The sequence below is a fragment of the Leptopilina boulardi genome, unplaced genomic scaffold (genome assembly GCF_019393585.1).
Source record: "Leptopilina boulardi isolate dan_hultmark-lab unplaced genomic scaffold, ZJU_Lbou_2.1 LbouV2_273, whole genome shotgun sequence".
Classification (NCBI taxonomy): Eukaryota; Metazoa; Arthropoda; class Insecta; order Hymenoptera; family Figitidae; genus Leptopilina; species Leptopilina boulardi.
The window spans coordinates 161,513-182,654 of NW_026137833.1; the positions used below are offsets into that span (position 1 = coordinate 161,513).

Genomic DNA, 21,142 nt, shown 5'->3' on the forward strand with positions numbered 1-21,142 from the left:
CAAAAATTTATTATTCGTCAAAACAAACTCTTCATTCTAATAATACACCAATAGGGTCAGAATTTTTCAAACAGATCAGATAAAAGTAATTAATTTTATTGTGTACTAACTCGTAGGATTTTGGGGTCGTAGATTATGAATCCGGTGTCAGTTTTTCAAAATTCAAAATGGCGGACTTAATATGGCGAACAAGTTTTTAAAAAATGTTTAAAATTCATTTGAAATCCGTTACTTGGGGAATTTTTGGGGTCGCTGTTTACGAATTCAGTGTCAGTTTTTCAAAATAAAAAATGGTGGATGAATTTTTAAAAAATTCAATAACTTATTTCTTAGCAGCTCTAGCAAATATTTTAGTTACTGTAGCAAATTTTTTCAGCAAAAATTATAGAATTTGTAACTAATTTATTCTCTTCCGTGTAATTAACATTTTTCCACGTAATTAATAAAAATATATACAACTTCATTATTATACATATTAATAATGATTAAAGATTAAATAGATGAAATTAATTAATTAAAATTCTAGCTTCTATAACCGATTTGAAGTAATCACATCGAAATTATGGTAAAAAAAAATTATCTCAATTATGATAAAAAGAATCATTTTGGAGTAGGTCTAATGATTTTAAAATCTTATTCCTGATTTTGAATGAACTTTGTAAATTGTTAACCTTTTTTTTTAATTATTATATATAAGAAGCTTAATTTATTTGAGAAAGAGATTATTATCTTCGTTTTGAAATTCACAGAATTCCAATGCTTATCTAAATTGTAATTATATATAGTACTTTAGTTAACAGATTTTTATCATATATATATATATATATATATATATATATGTTTCACTTTATAAATGTTAATCATTAAGTTTATAAATAATTGGAATTCTTTCAATTAACATTGTATTTAATTCATCACTAGAACAATTATTATAGCAATTCGCAGTATTTTCTGCAGTTAAAAACATTTGTTCTAATAATTACTACAATTATTACAACCATTGTCATTAATATCATCAACATCATCACTATAATTATAAGTACCATTATTATTATTCTTTATTAGTTGATATTTTTTTTATTGACAAATTTTGATATATTTATCCTTAAGTAATTATTATTATTGTGCTACAATTCATTAACTAAATCTAGAGAAAAGTATATTTATCTGATAACTAAATAAAGAAATATTTATGTAAATAACATTGAAACAAATAAATTCAAACAACCTATATTTATATTTAATTCAATTAATTCGAATAAAAATGTGCCTAAAGTTTTCAAAAACAAAAAATTGATTTCGTTCATTTGAACATTCAGAACTTTAGGCTCATGAATAAAATAAATTTTCTTAATGTATAATTTTTTTTCGAAAAGAAAAACTTACGATAACTTGGTTTAAGGATTTTTCCAAACTGACCTGTAACATAAAAAAATATGCTCATCAATTTGATGTTTATAATTAACATAAATAAATGAAAAATATTTAAAAACCTATATAGAATATATATTATAACAGATTTCATCCTTTAGAAACAAAGTTGAAAATGCATTAGGAAAAAAAAGTAATAATGATTTTGACTGTACTCATCATTATAATCAGGAGAAAATGATTTTTTTTTCGAGTCTTTAATTTTTGAAAAATGATGTAATGAATCGTTCGTTTTGATACAAAAGTGTATATAGAGAGAGAGTTCGTTGACTGCAGAGAGCAGGACGCAGAGAGTAGTTGAAGACAGAAGAAGTGAGGTCGGCTCTGAAGCGTGACCAAGCGACCGGCAAACCAGACCTGCAGCCGCGTTCACGCTACAAGAAATGAACGTTCATGTTCATACAAGGTCCACATACTGCGATACATCTCAAATACTTTCATGCATTCTTTCATACTATTGCTATATACAATTTCTATACCTTCATATGGACCATGTGCAATTCAAAAAAAAAAAAAAATAAAACATTTCAAGCCTCTAGCGCATCCAAACGTGACACTCTTTCATTGTCATGAATTTCAAGAATTGACATTGGACTTTAGACAATTGTTATTATTTTATCTTTATTTGTTATATGTATTTTGCTATTTTTACTACATATTATATCTTGAAGTATTTTTTTAATACAATAAGAGGAAAAATTTCTTTGAAAGAGACCAATTTTGGTTGAATCAACTAAATAAATGCATTGCTAGTTAAACAAACATTTGGTTGATTCAAATAGTTTATTGAATTGAATACTATTATTTGAAAAAAGTGTCAACATTTTTAATTAATTTTTTTTTGACACAACAGAAATGTTTTGTTGTCAAAACCAAACCCTTTTTTTTTAATGTAACTTCAAAATTTTAAAGTATAAGTATAGTGCACACTGACAGATACCAATGGAAAGATATAGAAATATTTTATTTACTACAAATTTTAGAATTCATTAAAATTCTATAAATCTACACTGAGAAAAATATCGTATTGAATCAACAGCATTTCTGACAAAGGCATAAAAATTATTGATTCAAAAGCATATGCTATAGAATCTATAAAATATTTTACAAATTTTATAGCATATGCTTTTGAATTAATAATTTTTATACACTGAGAAAACTGTTTGGTACCATGTATCAAAGTTTGGTTGTCCCTACCAAATTTTTTATTTGATATATGTGCAACTAACCCGTTTGGTTGGGAGTACTAAATTTTTTTGTCCAACCGTTAAATTTCGCTCAATTGAATTATTTAGTAGTTGTAACCAAATAATTTAGTCTACGTAATAAATACATTTATTAGAATGAAAAAAAATGTTCTGTTGACGTAAATAAAATTTAGTTATTTCAACTTACTGTTTTCGTTGATTAAAAAAAATTTTTTTGTAGAAATAACTAAATAATTTATTTTATATAAAATAGTTTATTTGGTCATTTTTACGATTTTGTATAAAAAATAAGGTATTTTAATTCAAGAGAGATGAGATTAATAATATAACTTTATTAAATTCATTATGCTTAGACATTACAAAAATAATTTATCTTCCCGTAAGTACACACTACGCGCGTTTCATGAAATATCTCAAAATGATATCGCATAAAATTGAGGAGCAAGTTTTCATTCTAACCCCCATTCTCTTAGCAAACGTTTGTCACTTCGTCAGCCATTCTTTCGAAATAAAAGAAACACTTTCAGTACACTTTTAAAAAATAAATATTTATAAAACTTTAATGACACTGCTACGATAATAGACCAGCCGAACAATAAAAACACATGACATAAATGATCGGATAAGCATAACGCGGAAGAGGTCCACGACTGACTAGGCCCTACGACCGACGCCACATTTTCGAGAACAGCGCGTGCGCAATTCTGCGTGCCAGCGATTTAGTACGGAGAACCAAACTGTTTAGTTCGTAGACATGAAACCTTCAAAAATATTTTTTGGTAGAGCAAACTAAATTTTTCGATTGATTGCCACTTTCTTTTCTGTTGTGCCAACCATACTTTAGTAAGGCCAACTAAAAATGCTTAACTAAATTATTTTCTTATTATTACGATATTATTTTTCTCAGTGTACCTTTGGCAGAAATGCTGTTAATTCATTAGGATATTTTTCTCATTGTATCTTAAGGTACTTCTTATAGCAAACCTAACGAAATATTTGCAGTAAATTTTCTATGAATTAATTAACAATTATCAATGAATTATTAATTTCGATTCTTTGATGAATTGCCAGTTGTACAACATTATCCACTACTTGTCTATTAAAATTCGTTCATGATGATGATGAATTCAACTGTGATATGACAGAATTCAAATCAATTTTGATATTGCGGTATTCAGGAATAATAGATATACTTTTTCTTCAATTTGTATTAAATCTGTCTGAAAATGATTGCGATCTCGGGACAAAGAATGTAAATTACGCTCTTGATTTATTTAGGTCTGGATTATAAAAAGCTTTTCGAGGAAACGCGGATATGAATATAATATGATAGCTCCATTAAAAAAAAAAACTCTAATAAAAGTGCATATTCTAAATGATTCACTACTGGTATTAGTTTTTTTTTATTTAATAAGGGATAGAAAAATTACTGGCATCTTCATAAATTTGAATAATTTAAATTCTCTCATAAGACTTTATTATAAGGAACTAAAGTTATCCATATACTATAAGGAAAGCATTAAGCCTAGCTCATAACAATTATTTACGTATAATATAAGGTACTTATATTGATAATCCAAGTACTTTTTGGTCGTATTTTCTCAGAGCTTATATAATACTTCTATAGAATATCTGGTACCATTTATAATAACGATCAAGAACTAAGTAACCCTGATAACATTGTAAAACTCATTAGCCAAAAGTTATTTCATAATGATTATGAGCCTATGATGTAGTTACATTGTGTTTTAATTATGATAAATCTAACGACTCTTATTATTAAATCTTTTAACCAATTTTAGTAAAATTTCGGATGATTTTATTAATATGAAAGTAAATTAAAGTTTTTAGAACGAACATGGTTTTTTGCCCACTTGGTGTATTTAATAATATTTTATACATAAATTCAGTATATATTATTCCTAAAATAAGAATATATACTTAATTTAAGTATAAAATATTCTTAAATATGGGGCATTCTTTGTCAATAAGACACCCCCTCTGCCCAGAATATTTTTAATGAAAAAAAGGTTTCTATTAGGTTAAATTACAGCAAATTTTATCTATTTTTTCATGCCGTATGGCACTTTTTAAATATTTAATATGGAGGGCCACAAAAGTCAAAAAACTGCACTGAGAAAAATAATAATGTAATGGTAATAAAATAATTTGGTAGAGCACTTTTAGTTAAGATTACAAAAATTTAGTTGACATAACAGTAACGAAAGAAGCAATCAATCGAGAAATTTAGTTGGCTGTACCAAAAATTTGGTTCAAGCTTTTGCGTCTGTTAACTGAATAATTTGGTTCTCCAAACCAAACCGTCTGAATGCTCAATTGCGCATGCGCTGTTCTCGTAAATATGGCTTATTTCTCTGTTTACGGATGTCACACGTTAACCATGCTTCGCTCTTCGTGTCGTCCAGTTTTATTCAAGTGTTTTCAGGATTTTTATGTGTTTCAGAAATTCGGTAAAAAAGTGTGTGTAGTGATGCATATCGAACAGAGAGAATAAAGCTTGTTAATAGTTAAAAGAACGGAAGTTTTTCTCCAGCCTGTAGACTTTATGAAAATAATTTACACTCACATTGTCACTAGGATTCTTAGTGTAGTGGTCAGCGTTCTTGATTTGCGTTGCGTAGTCTGAGGGTTCGATCCCCAGCAGTGTTAGGTTTTTCCGCAATAGAAATTAATTTAAGTAGACATAGGATGGTAGGTAATATAAAGCGAAAAGAATAAAAGAGGATAACAAAAGTGATAAAATTAAGTGAAAAATAAAAAATATAAGTGTGAGCCAAAAAATAATTTGGTTGAGAAAAGAAAAAAATTTTTTTCATTTAACTAAATTTTTTGTTTGCTTAAAAACAATAAGTTAGTTGTGCAAAACAAAAAATTTGGTTGACCGAACAAAATGATTCAACGAAAAAATTTAGTAGCCCGAACCAAACGGATTAGTTGCACATATATCAAATAAAAAGTTTGGTTTGGAGAATCAAACTTCAGTAGATGATACCAAACAGTTTCCTCAGTGTGCATTATCAGCAAGAAATATGAAATTATTTCTTGAAATATGATATTAAAACGAGTGTATTATTATAATAATTTATTCAAAAAAAAAAAAAATACAAACATTACAGTCTCTGATGACAGTCTCTGGAGAGAAAAGTCTATTATTTTTGTCAAAATTTTTGTAAATTGGCCGAATTTGCTTAAAATTTTTCATATACTTAAAATGCTTACTATTAACTTCAGATGGAATGTTTTGAATTTTGCGTACAACTCTTCCAGATTGAAGATTATTAAATAAGCTTTTATACTTTCGTTTTGTGTGCATTTGCAACATTAACGTATTTATTACCTTTTTTTTGAGACATTAATCTACTGTCCGTGACTCTCGTAAAAGTTGACTATTTTATGAACAGTTTTGAAGAGAAAAATTGTACCTAATTTTTATATCAAATTTTTGTAATTATCATTGTTATTTGTAATTACTTCTAATCTTTTTAACTATATATAGTTAAATTAATTAATTTTTTAACTATAGTTAAAAAATTTTTCTCAAAAATATTTTTTTCTTTCGTGCTAAAATTGCAGTTTTTTGACTTTTGTGGCCCTGCATATTAAATATTTAAAAAGTGCCATACGGCATGAAAAAATAGATAAAATTTGCTGTAATTTGACCTAATAGAAACCTTTTTTTCATTAAAAATATTCTGGGCAGAGGGGGTGTCTTATTGATAAAGAATGCCCCATATATATTCTTAATTTCAGTTTACGGATTTTTCTGTGACCAGTGTTAGTTTTTCAAACTTCTAAATGGCTGATCAAATATGACGGTTGAAAATTTTAAAATCGTTTGAATTTGCTTTGAACTTGTTTTATAGCGGTTATCAGGGTCACTGATTACGAATTCGATGTCAGTTTTTTAAAATTCAAAATGGCGGATCCAATATGGAGTTCAAATAAAATTTTTTAAACCGCTAGTATTTGCTTTAACCTTATTACACGAGGGTTTTTAATGTCGCAGATAACAAATCATATTAAATTTTGTAATAGTGACTCTGAAAACCTCTTACTCTCCTTATTTGTTTTCGCAAATTTCATTTTTATTCCTAAATGACTTACAAATATTTCTATATACTACACATTTCATTATCTAAATTAAATTCATCTAATATCCTGCAATGATTAAAATAGTCAGCAAATATATACAGAACTGTGATATTTTTGCTACCGTCATTTAATTATAGTATATAATAATTAATCTTGTGATAAATTAGTTATATACATTCCTTACACTTAATCACCATATGGATTATTTATATCTTACAATCTTATATTTATATCTTATAATTTTCTCATTAGTCTTATCTTATGGGCTATTGGATTTATTCCAAATAAATAAAATTAAACTAGTTAGCATATCTATTTTGGTAATATCAATTTCAGAATAATCTACACATTTCGGTATTTTAATTTATGGTAGAAACAAAATAAATTAAAAGCTTCATTGTTTCTATAATATTCTTAATTACATTTGTATATAGATATATATAGCTTCATCATGTTTGTAGCGCGTAAATTAGTGTACGCACTTCTTTAATGAATCGAGTTGATGATTGATAGCATATTGAATTCAAAGTATTAACACAGGAAAGGAAAGCACAAGAAACTGTGTCGAGGACAAAAACTTGATTGAATTGCGAGGAACAGTAAATGACACAAATATGTGTGTGTAACAAAATAGTGTTGAATCGGGTTGATGTCTCGGTAGCTTCCCTTTTAAATATTATAGGTCTTTGCTGAGTTGTATTTAGTGCGCGTGATTTAATGAATGAATAGCATGAATTTGCTTGGCGCAGTAGGGTATATTATTCAACAAAGTGCAACACACTACTGACCACTAGTGGTCGCTCTTGACCCAATACAACTTCTTTTAGTATTTTTATAATTCTTCGTTTTTTTCACATTCAAATTTTTCTTGTCTGAAAACTTATCGCGTAACACTCTTAGAGAAAAAATTAATTTGACTTGACCAAAAGGTTTAATTAGCCTATTTACTTATTTAACCTATTTATTTCTAAACGTTTAGATAATTTCAAAAAAAATGTAGTTCATTCCATTAAATGCACAAAATTCATTTAGTTAACAGAAAGAAAAGGTGTTTGTTTCATTTAACCAAATAATTGCGTCTTTTTCACTTTTATAATTATTTGGTTATTTCCAATAAATGGGTATACGTATGTATTTATTTGGTCGATGCAATCAAAATTTGTTTGTTTCAAAACAAATTCTTCTCTGAGTGCAATTAGTTGTTTTTAACTAATTTAAATTTAAAGTAATTTAAAAAAAAAAATTCTATTCTCGTAAGCTTTATTGTCTTCTAGCGTTCATCTGCTTTAGCAACGTAAAAGTTTCTACAGTAACCTTTTATTCAGCTTGAGGACATGTCCTATTAACCCATCGCACTGCTTTTTTTGTCCTGGAAATATATATTTTCTTCCTTGCCTCTGCGTGTTCGATTTTCCCGTTAATATTTTGTCCGACATTCACGTTCACATATATAGTAAAAGCCCTATCTTTACACCATCTCGAGACACCTTGTTGGAAATTTGTTTTTCTCTCTCTCTCTCTCTGTTTTGAATGTTTTCTTTCCTTTTTAAAAGCCTATGAAACAATTTCTTGAAATATTTTTTTCAAAAAAAAAACCATATTCTAGGTATTTTAAACCTTTTTTTGCAACAATCAATAAAAGATCGAATTATTTTAATTAATTAATCCCTCGTTTATCCCATAAAATGGATCAAAATGTTGATCTCCAAAAAGATTTATTAGTTGCGAAATTAGGAATATCAAATGGGGGAAAAAAATCGATTTTTATTTAATTTGCATCGACTTGAAATAATTGTATTGATATATAAAAAATGTATAATATATAGTGTTGAATTGCATTTGACCAAAACAAGATAAATATTAGATTACACATTGCATGTGACATAACATTTCTGTATTGTGTAATGTCGCATTTGTCGGTAACAGGTCAACGATCTAAATATACAAACTCGGCATTCACTACATATATATATATATATTATAATATGTATTTATATGTATATAAAGTATTGTAGAATTTTTGTTGTACAACTGTAAAAACATGTTGTACACTATTGTTTATGCATTTTATTGCATATACATATATACATATTGCATAAATACTTGATTTATATGCTTGTATTTGAAAATACGTGAATGCTTTTCGTATGTACATACGCAGATTTACAAACGCGAGGGGGACATGGATTCATGTGTACCTTTACATAATTAAGTGACCGACCCGTCTGGTTTACTCATCGCTTCTTGGCCAACACACAGCGAGACTTTCTGCATTGCATCTCGCGTGTAATTTTGCGTGCAATGAACCCTCTTCTTCTTCGTTCTTTAAATTTTCATCTAAACATCACTATATAGGAATATGTTTTTTCTAAAAGAATAAATGAAATTTCATTTTTATAAAAATATGAAATTTTCATAAGCGAAAAGTGAATGAATTATTGTTGTCGAATCATTTGTATGACACCAAACGCAACTGTTAATGATTTTTCTAAGTTCATTCTGTATAAGTTCTTCTTAACTATATAGGAAAGTTGCTAAAAATATTATTTCCTAGTGAATTCAGAAAACCGGGTTTTTGCAGTTCGAAATTTGGTTTACTTTGGTTAAAATCAAAATTTTGCTGCTAATCCATGAAATATGATATAAAAAAAACACTGATACTGATTTTTTAATCATATTTCATGGATTAGCAGCGAAATTTTACTTTTAACCAAAGTTAACCAAATTCGAACCTCATTATTTTTAAATACAGTTTTCCGAATTAGACAAGAAAACCCTATTCTCGAAACTGTATTTGTTCCGTGTTTAAATATCTTTAATTTAAATTAAATTTAGCCTAAACATCATGAAAGCTTTGTTATATTACACACTATAGATGCTAATCACTTTTGATGGTTAGACTAAATTTCTTTGTCCATTATGTTAAACATCTGCTTTCAACATTCCTCTTCTTTTCCGTAAATCATCGTTATAAAACCATCACTTTTATTATCTTCAATGTAACACCCAACACCTGCATTATTCAAAATGAAAGAATTTTGAAAAAGCATTTCAAAAAATAGGTATATTAAGTTATATACCTCTACATTCTAATTCATTCCTTATTACAATTTTTTTTCTACATATTTTAAATTTCTCTAAAATATCCAATCCGTTAAAACAGTTATTTTAGGGAAAAAATAAATTATTCGAAGAAAGTATAAAAAAATTTTCCTTGTCAGCGGGAGTTAAATACCAAAATCAGGAAACGGTTTCTTGTGGGTGGATCGTAAAATATACACACACATATAGTGTATATATACGATTGTGGATGGTTGAATGCATTTGAGTGACCATGAGGAATCCCCTGTGTATCAATTAAGCCTCACATTAATCATGTTCCTTATAAGTCTAAAAACAACGAAGCTTTCTGTTCTATACCAAGTATATATGATATCGCGTCTTTAAAATTGAGGGCTCTCGATCAAAGACGCGGTGATTCTTATCGTAGAAGAAGTTACTTCAATTATAAGAAGCAAACGTATATAAGTCTATATCTAAATGAAGCCGCCGTTACTAGTTATCCAATTATCTTTACGACATGCTCTCTCTTTCTCTCTCTCTCTCTACCCCTCTCTCTCTCTCTCTTTCTCGAGTATCTCTTGATGCCTCAACGTGGGAAAAATTTTCATTCATCAAATGATCCATTATTGTACAAATACCGGAAATCACCATTCAAGCAAATCGACCTCTTAATTCACGATTTTATGTAATCAACAAATCAGAATTAATGGAAAATTATGAATTCAAATTAGGATTTTTTTTACCACATTAAATCAGGATTATTGTGGACTAATAACAAATTTTGCACATAAAGATTTCAGATTACTATACCGATTCATGTCGGATTTAATTTTTTTGGCAGTACCTAATTATTGCGTACTGTTTGCGGATAGTTTACATACAAATTCTGTATTATTCTGGACTTATTTTGGATTGTTTTTTGATTTGACTAAAATCAAATTGTTGTGGGCTAATTGCGGATTTATTTCATATTAATTTCGAACTTTTCTGGAATGATCTCAGATTTATCTTTTCATCAAAACTGATTGCTGACTATGACTAATACTGATCATTTTCGGATTGTTTTCGTATAATTTCTAGACTAATCCGGATTTATCTGTCTGTATTTAATCTAAAATCAATCCAAAATTTTAACCAGGGCTCCAAAACGTTAATTTCAATTATTCTGATTTATTCTTTAAATCTGATTTCTGATTTATTTATTCTGATATATTCTTCGATATATTTTAGTGCACTTTCTGTAGCACATACTTTTGAATCAATAATTTTTATGCTTTTAGCGGAAATCCTGTATTTCCATTAAAATTTTCCGAGTCAGTGTATGTTAAATAAGATCATATCAGCGTACGTGAAGATTAATAACCTAAACATTTGCAAATATATGATAATATATATAGTTATTATCGTCATCATTATTTAGTTATTATCTCACAGTAGTTATTATCATTATATTGTATGATGCAATAATTCAGCATTAAGTAACAAAATTTAAAGTGAGAAAAAAATCATCTATGATGACAGCATTAAGAGAGAAAACAATGATTAGACATCCTTCAATCGAGAGTGGGTTTTAGATTTGCAAACAGACTTAACATTATTATATGACACTAATGTAGGAAGTCACATGAAAGGTAGTTTCACTTTTTCTATTGCGAAAACAAAACGTAAATAGATATCTGGCGCCATGTAAAAGTAACTAGAGAATTGATCATTAATCTCATATATATGAATATAAACAGTGGCTATCCTATATGACAAGAAACATTTGGTAATTTTAACTCTTATGACTCATAATATGATTTCTAAATGAAAGGAACCCTTTTATAAAACTATTTAAAAGATTAATTCAAACTTAACGAAAACCGATAAGATTTACAAAAATTTACAGAAAATCAGAAGCGGTATGTTTTTCTAAAGTGGTATATGGTTTTCCGCCAAGCCGACAAATTAATTATTGTGGCATTCCATTCCTTTATTCAAAAAAGAAAGGAAAAAAAACGAAACTCTTCAAAAAATGTTTAGTCCCCTCCGAAAATGGAAAATCGATTCTCATCCATTATGAAATATAACAGAGCGAGAAGTTGTTGTAGAAGTCTGACTTTGACCTGCGCTTCATTCGGCGTGTTTCAATGCACATGCGTGTTCGGGTAGAGTTCATTAACGTATATAGCAGGTTAAGGTAAAAATAGAAATGATCAGAGCGAGCCTTTAGGTATATAGACACCGAAATAAATGACGACGATCATCTTCTACAATTATAGGGGCGCAGTTATAATTAGATAACATAGGGCCTTAGCGAGAGACTGCTTTAAGAACAATCTCTTTTATTAAATCTTCTATCCATATTGAATTCTTTTTTAAAAAAGATATATCTAGAAATAATTCCGTTTTATAATTTTTAAATTTTAAACACTTCAAAAATTAAGCGTATTTGAAAATTTAAATTAAAAATCCTTGAGATCTTTCAAAACGTGATTTGCAAAACATATGTCAAACTGATTGCTGATGTATGCAAAATAAAGTGTTGTTTTTTTCAACCAAATGTATATATTGATTTTGAATAAGAGATTTGACGTCATTTTGGTGATTTCTCTATGTATACAAAGAGGGATTGTATCAGCGAATTAACACAACGTGTATTTCGTTTGAATGACTATAGTCAAGAATCGAGGCGAAGGCTATAGTGAAAGGCAGACATATTTCACGGTCGCAGAGTGTTGTCACAGGACAACATATATTATCCTTATCGATGTGGCTTTGAAATCATTTGACTGTGCCGTTATTTAAGGTCTAGGGCCAAATGATAATTAATAGAGCAGGTTTTCCCGAGTGCACTTGAAATGACCACTCACAATATAGCTGGTCATTCACCCTATTATATTATATATGAATTCCTATAGATATATAATTTTAAACCATCTTTGAAAGTTAATCGAATTTGTAATACTACATATCGAACAAGTATTTATGGTATTAAATTTATTTGTTAAAATCAAATTTGATTAGAAATACAAAATGCATGTACAAATAAATACAGTTTGGAAAAATTTAACCACTTTAATAATTCATCCAACTGTGAAAACATTTGACTAACTATTCAATATTGCGAACAATTAGAATTGAGTCAAAATTTTTTAGGGTAATTTGACAGCTGTCTAGTGTTAAATTATTTGGAGCTTTAATCCGTTGTCAGAAATCCGTAATTAAAACTGCGTAAAAAAAATTAGTTGAACGTTTTGTTTCTAAATAACTCATAGGAGGACGGAAAGACATAACGAATTGGCATTTTTTAACATTTTTTTTTCCTAATTTGAAAGCTGATAATTGAAAAATTATTAATTTGTCCCACGAAATTGGATTCAAAGACCCAAAAATTTATAAAAATTGTACAGCAATTAGTTGAACGTTTTAATTTTATACAGCATAGTGGACAAACATTACACAGGCCGACAAAATTTTGGCCTACTTCAGAAAGTATTTTGACGTGCTGAATCTGAATCTGATCTTAGAATTGACCCATAGCAAGTCAGGTTTTCGAGATATTCTAACCCAAAAATTGAGAAAAAACATTTTTTGACCACATCCTTCAATCGAGAGTGGATTTGAGATTTGCAAACAGATTTAACATTATATGACACTAATGCATTTTGAACCTTTAAAAAATTTTTATTTGCCACAGAGTATAATATTCGTGTATCCAATAATGCTTCAAAAAATTTAAATGATCACAATAACTTAGAGGCAAATAAAGATTTTTTAAAGTTTCAAAATGCATTTTAAAGGGTAAGAACAGTACTTTCAAATGCTGTAACGATCTTTCTGAAAAAATATTATATCTTAATGAAACACGACCTTAAATATGGTCAAAAACCGTCTTTTTTGCACTTTCAGATTCTGAGGTCAGATTGTTTTACTTGAACTGTCCGCTATTTTTGCGCATTTCTGTCAATTTTTACTCCAGAAATAGTAAAATTTACTATTTCCGAAATAATTTTTGCTATTTCTAGAGTAAAAATTGCCAGAAATTCGCAGAAACAGCAGACAGTTCAGGTTTTAATTTTAAAGCAATAAAAGTTACTTTATTCGTTTTTTTTTTATTTTTCTCCGTATAAGTATAGCAACAATGTAAATCAAAGTAGGTTCAATGTATAGTATTTAAGTATACCTTCAAGGTTGAATTGGAGTTGATTTAATGTAGATTTAATTTACATATATAGGATCTAAGAAGGTTCAGCGTAGTGTTTATAAATTCGACTGTATATTTAAAATTTGAACTTCGAAATAAAGTTACTGCATGCAAAAAAAGTACGTCACAATTAATGAATTTCATAAAGAAGACATCAAGTTTTCCATATCACTGATAAAACTTTAACCGCAATATCAATAAAATACAAATGTGACACAACTTTGGTAATTGATGTCAACTACCATTAATTGACATCATATATATATATATATATATGAACAATACATATTTAAATCATCTTTATGTTATAATTGTCAAGTTCCTCGTATTCCAAAACCTTGAGTTCTATATACCACTATAAATAACAGTGCATATAGTTTTAAAAAAAGAAACATACGGAAGCAAATACAAACTAAGTATATAGTATTTGCATACAATTAATTTCATAAATTACAAGTTTCCAAGCAATTCATCAAAAATAAGAAAAATAACATCAAACTCAAGATTATAATACTGAAAATATCTGATTTAGATCTATAAACCTCATCGATATATTTAGATTTCAATTTCTTTAAAATAATTTATTTATCCAAAAATACAATATATATAAAATTAGGTCAAAAGTGTCATCGTTATGTAAAAATACAAAATCGGAAGTGATATACATAATCAAGTTGGAAAATAAGAATGCATATATATATACATATATATATATATATATATATATAAACTACAAAGCAATAACAGAAGTCGTGCAATGGAACATCGTATATATGCGATATCTTGGTGCGTTTATTTATGAGTCTACTGCGATTGAGGTTACGATAAAGATTTCCCCTGCACTTTGCATGTTTTGGACGCACCCTCGCCTTACTTAAAAAAAAGAAGAAAAAAGTATTTTCGCGTGGTCAACGATAATAAAGGTATATATATGTATATATAGGTACAAGAGAGCCGAGGCCAGATCACCATGCCAACACGTACACTGTTATTACATAAGTGCATACATATTATGGACAAGAAATGACATCATATATGCCTCCGATGTCAAACTACTTTTACCACACTTGTAAAGGAAATAAAAAAAATTACCGACACTCGTTTTGTTTATTTTTATATCATCACAAACGATTTCAACATATTCGAAAATACACAGAAAATTAAAAGGCATTAAAATAAGCTGCAACGCTTCTTCTTTTAATCCAATTTTGCTTATTTTAATACCAAAATGTATTAAAATAAGAAGCGTTGCAGCTTATTTTAATGCCTTTTAATTTTCTGTGTAAGCAAGTATCAATAAAAAGTATTTTTAACAATTAATGTACGTTCTACATCAATTATAAAAGATAAATTAACCCTTTAAATTGTTAAATTCTAAAAAAGGACGTCTAGTGCTTACTCGGTCTATCAGACCAGAAATAAAATCACCCATACAGGAGCTTTTTAGTTATATACAATAATACTGTTTGTATTTATAAACAGAAATGAACAAACGAAATAATAGCGGTCTAAAGTACCGCTATAGAAGTTTAGAGGTTAAAATTTTAACCCTACGGAAATCGAACCCTAAAGCTAACATCATTTAACCTAACTTCACATGAAAAAAATAACTTTTCAAAATCGGTATAAAAACTAAAACAAAATTTTGTTGTTTCTTTAAGAAATGGGTAGAAAATAATAATTTATATATTGAAATGTCAGTATTGACGGAGAAACTTTTCGAGCCTGCTGAACCATCAGAGTAATAAAATCTAAAATGCTTCGAGAAACTTTAGATCCTAGAGGGATTGAATAAAATTGATGTCTAAGCAATATTTTTCTTTTGAAAAGTTTATAATATTCCAACACTGAATCAATAAAATATCCCTTGAAAGTACTGCGCTCCCTTTTTTTAGCCCCCTGCATCTTATCAACAAGGTTAAAATCATGAATTTTAAATAGCATTCCAGTCAGACCACTCACATCCCCTTAATTCAGATACCAATCGTTTACCATACAAGGACTTTCAGAAATTCTCTAATCATAGAGTTAATTAAGTTTGACGCATATATGCAATTTTCTAAAATAGTTACTAAAATGATGTCATCAAATTATTATTATTATTTTTATTATTATTATTATATTGTTGACAGTTAAATTTAACAAAAGGTTGTTTAAAACTTTAAATCATGTGAAATTTATAATACAATGTGCGACAAATTGGAATTTAAATTTCCCGCCATAATAAATCTGTTTTACCTACTGTTCATAGAATGGAAACTCGTTATGTGCCTGAAGTTCTGAACGTTCAAATAAACGAAATCATTTTTTCTGGTCAATAAATTTATTAAAAATTACTGAAACAATGAAAAATAAAAAAAAGTAAATTAAACATTTAATAAATTAATAATTTATTTTTGGATACTCAAAGCAATTCATGATAAAAAAAAAAGTTAAAAGAGTAGTAAACAAATTTTTCGTTCATTTGAAAATTTAGAACTTTAGGCACATAACGAGTTTCCATTCTATGAACAGTAGGTAAAACAGATTTATTATGTCGGGAAATTTAAATTCCAATTTATCGTACTCTCTATATTATATTACAAATTGGAGACTTGAAAAATAAATAAAAATTGTTTCGATAATTCACTTTTAATTTTTCATTATACGAAATTACGAATTTATTTTTTAAGGAGGGTGGCGGGTCAACATAACCTCAAAAACCTGTCAAAACTAAAAAATTGCTTTTAACGCAAACAAAAATTTAATAAATATTAATTTGAAACAATTTTAGAAGAATATAAAGAATTAAAAGTTTATTTATTAAAAAACTTTTTAAGAACATACTTATTACAATATAAAAAAGATAACAATTGTAGAGTGTTTTGCTGAGTAAAATGAGCTTTTGTTTATAAAAATTGGTTAAAAATTACAATTTTGTCTGATTTAAGAGAAAAAAAAACTAAATGTTAAAAAAATAATTATTGACAAAATATTTTGAAAAAAAAAATTTTTTTCGTAAGGAGTAAATCTAGACCTTCTAAAATTGTTTCAAATTAATATTTATTATATTTTTGTCTGCGTTAAAAACAATTTTTTAGTTTTGACAGGTTTTTGAGGTTATGTTGACCCGCCACCCTCCTTAATATAAACATTTTTAAAAAAATACTTAAATTGGTTTATATATATATAGTAAATTGTGAATAAAAAGAAATTTTCCTATAATGAGTTAATTTTTTTTTGTAGATTTAAATAATAGTCACACACGTGAAAGTATTATAATGGCATTTGTTAACAAGCTGGTTGAACTTCCTTTATCAATTTAGATTTCCCTGACATCTGGCAATATAATAGCAACCCAACCTTATATGAAATTTAGGAGGACGGAAATAACACTTCAGTGTCACTCTCACCCACTTTAATTCTTAATTGACCCAGACCATTTCGAATCAGCCTAAACAAGCTGTGGGACACTAATACAATTAATCAATTTCTTCCTCAAAATGAATCTTCCAATATTTCACTTCTTAATTATATAATTATTATCCAGAGATTCTTTAAATCAAATTTAATGATATTTCAGTCGTTTAAATACATATATATTTAGAAAAAAAAAATTCCATTAATATCACATTTTTTATGAAAAATTTTTCTGTTAAACTACTTGTTGGGTACACCGAGTAAAAAGTTTCAAGCAAAACCAATCAATTATAAAAAAGCCCGCCATTTTGAATTTTGGAAAACTAATATTAAAATTGTAATCAGCGACCACGAAAACACCCTCGAGTTACAAGTTTCAAGCAAAAAGTTCAATTTTCAAAAAATCTTCCACCATATTGGTTCTGCTATTTTGAATTGTGGAAAACATCAAAATCGTTATCAACGACGACCCCAAAAAGACGCCATTTTGCAGTCGACCATTTTGAATTTTTCAATTCGCAATTATGGAGTTTTATAGCTTTAGGATTCGAGGACGCGAAATTTGGGGCGTCCGAGGCTATCTCCTTCCATTTTTAGTATTAAAATATTGATTAAACAAAAACATTTTCTGAAAAAATCTAGTTTCTTTTCCAATAAAATTAATATACATTTTTTTCAAGTTTACTATAAACTAATTTTGGTGAAGAATTGAAAATAACAATAAATTTTACGTTTTAGAAAAATTTGTATAATTTTTGTAAAGATATAAAAAAAATTCCCAACATTTTTTTGTAAATTAAAATAATACTATATACGACTTTAATAGAAATTAACCCACTGCTGCCAACTTTCCCCTACATTACACTTTTTTTTATTTGAATAAATTTCCACTTTATCTTTTTCCCAGACGAAAAGAAGTCGTTCACCCTGTCAGAAATGTGATCTTGAAGGTCGTGAACAATATATACAATCAAATTATAAATGATATAGTAAATATATATATATATATATATATATAGTAGTCTATAACGGTTAAAATTAGAGTGAATGAATTTGAATGAAAAAAAGGACAGAAGCAAAAAAAAAGCATCAACCTTAGCGGTTAGAAGTCTGAAGGATCAATATAGGGTTCCTTTTGTTTCCCTTCTAACCTGCCCCATCTTTTGTAGGTCACAGTTAGGTGTGCCTCAAGGCACAAGGCGTATATTAAACTGCGATTACACAACAGGCGAGACTCATATTTGAATAGCAATACCAAATTCTCTTGGGGAATTATGTCATTCACGCGAAATTACAATCCAAAGATTCCTCAAATTGGTGAATACCAAATTAATCAATTTTCGAATATATGTTATCATCATATTCATAAATATTCTATTTCGTCAATTATTTAAAATTATGAAAAATGTATTGAAAACAAAAAATATTAATGATGAAAATTAATAAAAAATTTTTAAAAAAATTTATTTAAAAAAATTAAATTTCTAATAAAGGTAATTAAAAAAACCCTTTCAGACTCGGAAAAAACTGGACAATTGAGAAAAAAGCTCTGGTTGTTCTTTAGAGTCGCTGATTACAAATCTGAGCTATATTTTTAAAAATTCAAAATGGCGGATCCAATATAGAGGTCAGCAATTTGAAAATCGTTTGGAATTGCTTAAAATTTGTTTTCTAGTGGTTTTTCGGGGTCGCTAATTACAAATCATATATTAAATTTGTAATTATTAACTCCGAAAACGTCCAAGTAACAAGTTTCAAACTAATCGAATCAATTACAATTTTTTTTTGCCAAATTATATCCGTCATTTTGAATTTTGAAAAAATGACTTCAAATTCGCAATTAGCGACCCCAAAAACCCCCGAGTAATAAGTTTCAAGCGAATTCAATGAATTTTTAAAAAAATCGTCCGCCATTTTGAATTTTAAAAAACTGACATCGGATTCGTAATTAGCGACCCCGAAAACCCCCAAGTAATCATTTTGAGGCAGATTTAACGACTTTTTAACTGTTAGTGCAGTATTCTGTTCATATCTACGAAAATGCAGTGACTTTTCCTCCATTTTGAGTCGGCCATCTTGAAATTGAAAGTTCTCATAAGCATATAGTTTGAAAGTACAACTATTTTATCCACCAATATGATATGTTAGATGACTTTAAAAAAATGTATTTAGCTTCAAAAAAAAATATTTTTTTCAAAAAAATAGCGATGTTTTTTTTTATTTTATCCGCCATATTAAATTTCCTCGTGGACCAATCTCTATTTTAACCTCAAAATCTGAAAGAGCGATCCCCAATACCCCCTAGAACCCATTAACATGAAAATATCAGATCTTTTAACTCTTTTAGTCCCATAATTAGGACACTTGATACATAGCGTGATACATAGTTTTCAGGATCGCTGATTGCGAATCTGAAGTCAGTTATTCAAAATTCAAAATGGCGGATGCAATATGGCAGACGACTTTATTAAAAATTAATACAATTGGCTTGAGAATAGTTACTCGGGGCTTTTTGGGGTCGCTGATTACGAATCTGGAATTAGTTTTAAAAAATTCAAAATGGCGGATCCAAAATGAAGGACGATTTTTTTTAAATAATTAAATTGACTTAGAAGTTGTCTGTCGGGGTTTTCGGGGTCACTGATTACAAATATGGAATCAGTTTTAAAAAAATTTAAATGGCGGATCCAAAATGGCGGATGATTTTTTTAAAATTAATTCAATTGGCTTAAAATTTGTTTGTCGGGGGTTTTTGGGGTCGCAGATTACATATCTAATTAATTTAAATCTTACATTGAAGTTAAGGTAAAAATTTTGGACATTCGGGCGTTAATGGGTTAATGTAAAAAAATATAAAAGAAACATAAATAAAAAAATACCTTTCGAGGAATGAATTTCAAGTTCTGGAATTATTTCTATACTGTGACTCACCTGAAACAAAAAATAAATTTATTTAGATTATTATTTTTTTCCAATGTTGTTATTTCAAAATATTTTCATAAATCTTTATTAAAGCATAGAAACAGCTATAACGGTATATGAAATGGAATTAAAAAATTTTTATTAAACAAGTACGCTTTTTTTAAGTTACATGTTTATGCGGATTTTTATTTTCTCATTATGGAAAAATACACTTTTCATTATTTTGGCCAAAAAGATATAGAAAAAATAAGCTGGGATTTCATCACGTTTAAGTTTTCATGCAGCATGCACGTCTCTGCTAGAAATGGCAAGACTCCAAAAACTATTGTGCATTCAAGCCAAGATCGTTGAACCTTACATATAAATATCAGTGATCTCTTTTCGTATCTTGACCTATATTCAATTTCCTCTCCAAAATCTAAGATAATCTCTTATTCTCTTTATAAAATCAAATGACAATCTCTACGCAATCTGAGATAATGTTGATATATCCTCGAATTAAAATTCTCTATAATTTAAAAATATTTTTTCAATTTTTTTTACTAAATACATATCTAAATAAAGTGGATAAAAAGGAAAATAAAAAATTAATAGTTTCCATTGAGGATAGTCAGAAATTGATATTTCATCGTAAAACGAAGAATATGTATATATATATATATATATATATATATATATATATATATATATAGAAACAGTTTGAGAATTTGATGATCGTTCAAAGTTGACTTTTGACGATTTCATTGAGTGCGCAGAATATTATATATATTAGTGTGTGAACGATGCCAAAGGGTTCCCTGAAGTTTCGAGGACTGTGAAA

General features: G+C 28.0%; 1 protein-coding gene across 16 annotated transcripts in view; it reads right to left on the minus strand.

The window, feature by feature from the left end:
• The window catches only part of LOC127281548 (ankyrin-2-like), a 173,392-nt gene that overhangs the window by 123,363 nt on the left and 28,887 nt on the right, over positions 1–21,142 (minus strand). The window lies entirely within an intron of this gene.